The 6,136-nt window shown below is 43.0% G+C and overlaps 1 long non-coding RNA gene across 1 annotated transcript; it reads left to right on the top strand.

Moving 5' to 3' along the window:
* Positions 1–215: 215 nt before the first annotated feature.
* On the top strand, positions 216–2,964 carry LOC134475679 (uncharacterized). The gene is made up of 2 exons (XR_010046862.1): positions 216–707; positions 1,975–2,964. It is a non-coding gene; the product is annotated as an uncharacterized LOC134475679 (long non-coding RNA).
* Positions 2,965–6,136: the final 3,172 nt, after the last annotated feature.

Here is a 6,136-nt window from a genome sequence, read left to right as displayed (position 1 = left end):
TAGGGGCTTCTAGGAAGAAGGAGGTAGGCATTATCAAGGCACAGTTTTGAATTGTCACCATGATGGTTGTGTTGTCTCTCAAGACAACAGATGGGAGATCTAACACTTTGAGGATCATTTCTTGGCTACAATGCAGAACCCTCAACCTACTGGCTTAGATCCTTCATCCTGCTGGCACAGAGTTTCTGACTTCCACCACTAACCTTCGTGTTGGGAGCCGCAGCCCCGAGCCCGGTCGCCTCACTTGGCGGACGTGAGGCCTGTAGTAAAGAGTAAAGCCTGAGGTAGATTACCCCTCCCATCGAGCACGTTAGTTTCCTGCTTACCGCGTAAGCAACCCGCTCAACAATATAGTCTGCCTGGCAACTGATGATGTTAGCCAATCAGCTTGCCTTGCTTACTTTAACATGATTGGACACTGTATCCGTATATATACTGGTGCCACCCCTGGGGGGGAAGAAGAAGCCCGGAAGTAGAAGCCCAGAAGGAGCCGCGGGGAGCGGACCAAAGGAGGCTTCGGCTGGGAGCGATCCCAGGGCAGGCTGTACGGAGAAGGAAAATAAAAGAAAAGGTTGTCCACTGCCAGACTTTGTCGTGTGTCCTTCCTGCCGGCCAGGAGCGACATCGACATTTGGAGGCCCGTACGGGGACTGATCACCCCCGAGACGTGACAGCGGACAACGCTCCAGTACAGAGCTGCGAGACAGGTGAGTTGGGGATAAGCCTGGGCTCTGGGTGGCACGCACCTACAGGGCTTTTAGACTCCCCTCAGGCTCACGCGTAAGTGGCGGATTCCTTGGGCCTCACGCGGTGAGTAACATATTAAAAGATGGGAAACATGCTAGGTAGCAACACTAAGAGCGAGGGTGGTTGTGGAGAAAGCTCTCAAGAGCTTACAAAAGTACGCAGGGTATTTGAGCAGGCCCAGTCAGGGAGCTCCCGAGAGGGGCCCGTTAAGGGGAACAAAGATGCTAAGGAGAAGGACGGGGCTCTAGCCTCGGAGTCGTCTGACTCCGAGGACGAGGGAAAGTTGAATGGCAAGGAGGCCAAAGAGACCAGCTGTCAGGAGCCTAAGTCACTCGATAAGGAGTCGCAGGGTTCTTTCCCAGCGTTGCGCCGTGAATTGCGCTCCGCTCAACTTGGTCTGCGGAGGAGTAGAGAGCTCCTGAGCGCTCCCCGGCGCGAGAGGGAGGCGAAGCCTTCCGCCCCACCTTGGGGGCTGTTCCCGGAGGCGAATCCTCGCCGCGAGGCGGCCGCCCGGGAGCTCCCTTCCCCTTCGCCAGAACAGGAAGTGATGCACGGGCCCCCATTTTCCGCCCAATCATGGCCGCCGTCTTATGCTCCGCCGCCGGCGGGTCGGTATTTTTACAGGCGGCTTTGGCAGGGGGGACGTTTGTCTCATGAGGTACATCCACCACCTGGGATAGATAGTGGCCCCTACGGGATATTTCCTGTACAAGTAGCTATGGGCCAGGGACGTAATGCATGGGAGCCTTTTGAGATAAAGCAGATTAGAGAACTTAAAAATGCAGTTACAACCTTTGGGCCGACTGCGCCTTACACCATTGCCATGCTGGAGAACCTGTCTTCTGGGCCCCTCACCCCCGCAGACTGGATTCAGCTGGCAAAGGCGTGTCTGCCCTCGGGTAGTTACCTGGATTGGCGAGCCTGGTACACAGAGTTCTCTGCCGAGCAGGCTGAGAAAAACGCCGGTCGAGGAAATGGGGGCTGGGGATTTAGCTTAGCGGCATAAGCGCCTGCCTTGTAAGCAGGCAATCGCCAGTTCGATCCCTGGTACCAATAAAAAAAAAAAAAATAAAAAAAAATAAAAAGATAAAAATAAAAAATAAAAAACAAAAAGGGGGAGTAAGCCAAGGCCTGCCTCCAAAGGCGCGGTTATCTATGGCATGACAATGGATGGGCCCGGATCCGGTAATCAGCTGGAACCGAGGCGCGGTTTGTGTTTTTCTGCAGGAATCGGGACGAGAACCACTGTGGGTACCAGAGAGACTGACACGGGCGACAAAGCCCTCGACTGAAGATCAGACCTGCCCTACCGGAGATCCATCACAGACCAACCAACAAGATGAATAGAAATAGCGGTAGCCCGAAATGGACAAGAAGATCCTCAGGCATATGCATGGCTCGCTCGCCTAGCCTACGACCGAGTCTAGGGGTGGTGAGCTTCCCACACTCCTCCTCTAAAAAATTATGACATAGCTGGGTAGGAGAGTCAATGACGGGTAAGAGCGTATTCCCCCGGTGCGACTCAACCTAAGCCAGGCCCTACCCCATCCTGCACGTAAGCCGCTGGACTGTTAGATGCTGCCCAGGTCTAAATTTCTCTCCGAGGGGATTTCTTTACGGAGAGGAAATGAGTGCAAGCTTGTGTGCATCCAGGTTCCGTCCAGTTTGTGCCTGGCCCTAGAAAAAGGACGAGGGCCTCAGGGCCTTGGCAGACCATGGGACGGCCGACCAGGGTCTAAGCCAAGGACCTACGGTGGGCCTACGCATAGGGCATAAGCCTCTGCACCCAGTCCAGGAAGGGCTACGATGCGCACATTTATAAAAAAAATAAAAAAGGGGGAGATGTTGGGAGCCGCAGCCCCGAGCCCGGTCGCCTCACTTGGTGGACGTGAGGCCTGTAGTAAAGAGTAAAGCCTGAGGTAGATTACCCCTCCCATCGAGCACGTTAGTTTCCTGCTTACCGCGTAAGCAACCCGCTCAACAATATAGTCTGCCTGGCAACTGATGATGTTAGCCAATCAGCTTGCCTTGCTTACTTTAACATGATTGGACACTGTATCCGTATATATACTGGTGCCACCCCTGGGGGGGAAGAAGAAGCCCGGAAGTAGAAGCCCAGAAGGAGCCGCGGGGAGCGGACCAAAGGAGGCTTCGGCTGGGAGCGATCCCAGGGCAGGCTGTACGGAGAAGGAAAATAAAAGAAAAGGTTGTCCACTGCCAGACTTTGTCGTGTGTCCTTCCTGCCGGCCAGGAGCGACATCGACACCTTCGGGCCTTCCCAGTGTGGATTCCTGACATAGACTTGCATGAGTCATTGTCCTGGGCTCTAGCCTCCAATTGAACCCATGGGAAGCATTATCACAGGCTCTTTATGTCCAGCTGAATTCATGTGAAGCATTGTCTTGGGCTCTCAATCTTCAGGTGGACTCGTGCAGAACATTGCCATGGGATCCAGGCACTTGATGGGATTTTCTAGGCTTTTGTTGTGTGGAAAACTTTCCTGCACTTCTTGTATTTGACTCTGATAGACTATCATAAAATAATACCATAAATTATGTGTCCTGTATTGTCTGGTTCTCCTTAAAATCCCTTACTGCAACAGTTGAATACATATAATTTCCAACATTTTCATTGCATCTCATCTATTGTATAGAAATTTTAATTTTTTCATGTATAAATAAATACTTCTGTACTACAAATATCTTCCTAAAATGCATTTGAACTGTGAAGTTACATGACATAACTTGCACAAACTAAAATGTGATGTTTGAGAATCTTTTCCACTGATAATAAAGCATAACTAAAACAATATCCAAGACATTAGAAATCACCATCTGTATTTAATCTACTAAAAGGCACTTCACAGAGATTTTTGGGCCAAGTAGTTATCAAATTAAATGTTCTGAAACTCCTAGAGTTATTTTTCAGATCAATTATTGCCATGTAGCCCAGATCTTAATAATACTGGAAAAAATAGTGAGAAACTATTGAGTGGTGGAATTATAATTAAATAATAATATAAAATTTAAAACCATATTTGTATTAATATTTATTTTTTATCATTATTATATATATTTCACCATTTTCATCTGTTTGCATCAAATCATAGTGAATGCAATTTCACTCCTCTACAAGAAATCTTATTAAGTAAAACCAGATATAATTTCATGCTGTCTCAAAATACACTTATATGTGCATTGATAGTTTGGAGTTTCTGATGGAAATTTATTTTAAACAGGTTGCAATAATCCAATTTCTTTTTGACAAGTTACTGCTAAATGTCACTCAAAGGTATTTCAAAATATTTTTTCAACTTCAGGAATAACATTTTAAAGTAAAATCAGAATAGTATATAGCATTTATGCCAAAGCCATCCATTCTAAATTTGAGAAAACTGTTATACAGAGTGGATAAGTAACATTCTTAGCCAAACAGCTAATGGAGATATAAAATTGAAAAAAAATACTTTTATGATGTGGTTAAATTTTAGTATTATTTTTAAAAATTACTTTCTACAAGGATGGTATATAAACTAGTTTTTGATGTGAAGCATAGTTTTAAATATGAAGTTTTATAAACCGTTAAAGTATTTTGATTTAGAGATCTGTATCTCTAGTCCAAGTAGTTTCTGAATAGATTTTGTGTATTGAGCAATCCATAACGAAGGAAACCATAGTTTCCAGGAGAGGATCCAATGAATAATAATATTAAATTTTTCCCTTTGCTCATAACAGAAGACTGAGTTTATTACCAATAGAAGGAATTAAAGGGTAAAATTAAAGGATGAACAATCATATATTTTTTGTGAAAAGAATTTTTTAGAGAATACCTTGTACAACGTTGCTAAAATTTTTATAGCATTTCAACTTTAAGACAAAATACTTTTAAGCATAGGATGGAGAAAGCATTTGAAAATTTAGATATGTTTAATAGCAACCATTTGAACAAGATTATAATAATCAGTAAATCCTTGGAATTTAAAGAGGAAAAGTAGATTAGGTTCACTGATAATATCTTAAATGTGTTTATCAATATTTGTATGATAAAGAAAAGAATAAAATGAAAGTTTTGTGCTAACAATTGCCCATTTCAAATTGAGAATTCTTTATAGTTCTTAGAATTTTATACATTATGCAAATAATAATGAATAAGAAATAGCTTTGCCCTTAACTATTTCCAAAGTTATAGAAAAATGCATATTTTCAAAACAATATATTACTCTAAAAGTTTTTATTACTAGTTGTTTGTAGTATACAATGTTTAATTCCATCTTAGGTAGTAGGTACTTAAATGGACTTAACATGTCTTACATTGTTTCATTACATCGTCTTTCTTCCTTCCCTTTCTTCCTCTCTGGAGCTCCTTCTCCCATTTATTTTTCTTAGTCTTTTCTTTGTTTAAACTTCATGTTTGCCACATATATTGATTGCATTCATTGTGAGTCATTGGCCGTATGCAAGACACATCTTAATTCTTTTTATGTCCCCTCCACTCCCTCCTTCACCCTGCCTTCCATCATTTTATCCCTTTCCTATCTACAAAGGATTAATGACCTGTTTCCATCTATCTGTTTCTTATTTTGCTCTTTTCAGAGAATGAAAAAAAATAGTCAAGCTATAATCATCACATACAGAATCATTGAAAGACGATGCTTTGTACAAGTTTGAACTTTCTTTGTACAGATTTAGTGGAATTCTACCAACAGGTAGGCTATAAAGGACATTTTTAGATGTTTGCTTGCCTGGAAGTTTAGAAATCTCCCTGTATTGTCTATGATGATGAACTGATCCCCTTTACCTGGAATCACTGTCACTTTGTGTCTTGGAGTGTCTAATATTAGGTACTCAGTTTTTGTTGTTGTTATTGTTATTTTTGTCTTTTTGAGACAGGGTCTCTCTATGCAGTTTGGGCAGGCTTTGAGCTCACTTGGTTGCCCAGGCTGGTCTTGAACTCACAAAAATCCTCCTGCCTCAGCCTCGCAAGTGCTGAGATTACAGGAGTGAGTTACCACACTTGACAGGTACTCAGTTTTTAGAAAAGACTCTTAAAAGTAAATTTGTATATATTTTCAAAATTCTACAAAATGACAGATATCTATGACTACAACAGATAAAACAAGGGGTTGGGGATTTAGCTCAGCGGCATAAGCGCCTGCCTTGCAAGTGTGAGGTCGTGAGTTTGATCCCTGGTACTGATAAAAACTAAAAAGACAAAACAAACAAACAAACAAACAAAAAAACCAGATAAACAGTAAAAAGTGAAACATGGTAGAATTTAAAATATAAAACACTTTAGACTTTCTGTGACTTCCTCAGACATTTTCCCATGTGTTTCCAATTCAAATTCATAGTCACACTGCACCATAATGACTTCCCACCAGTTTCAAAGT

This window comes from Cavia porcellus, unplaced genomic scaffold (genome assembly GCF_034190915.1).
Source record: "Cavia porcellus strain 051 isolate PalLab524CR breed Dunkin Hartley unplaced genomic scaffold, mCavPor4.1 scaffold_4, whole genome shotgun sequence".
In the NCBI taxonomy this organism is placed as follows: Eukaryota; Metazoa; Chordata; class Mammalia; order Rodentia; family Caviidae; genus Cavia; species Cavia porcellus.
The sequence above is the reverse complement of the archived record's forward strand: the minus strand, read 5'-3'. Positions and strand labels throughout refer to the sequence as shown.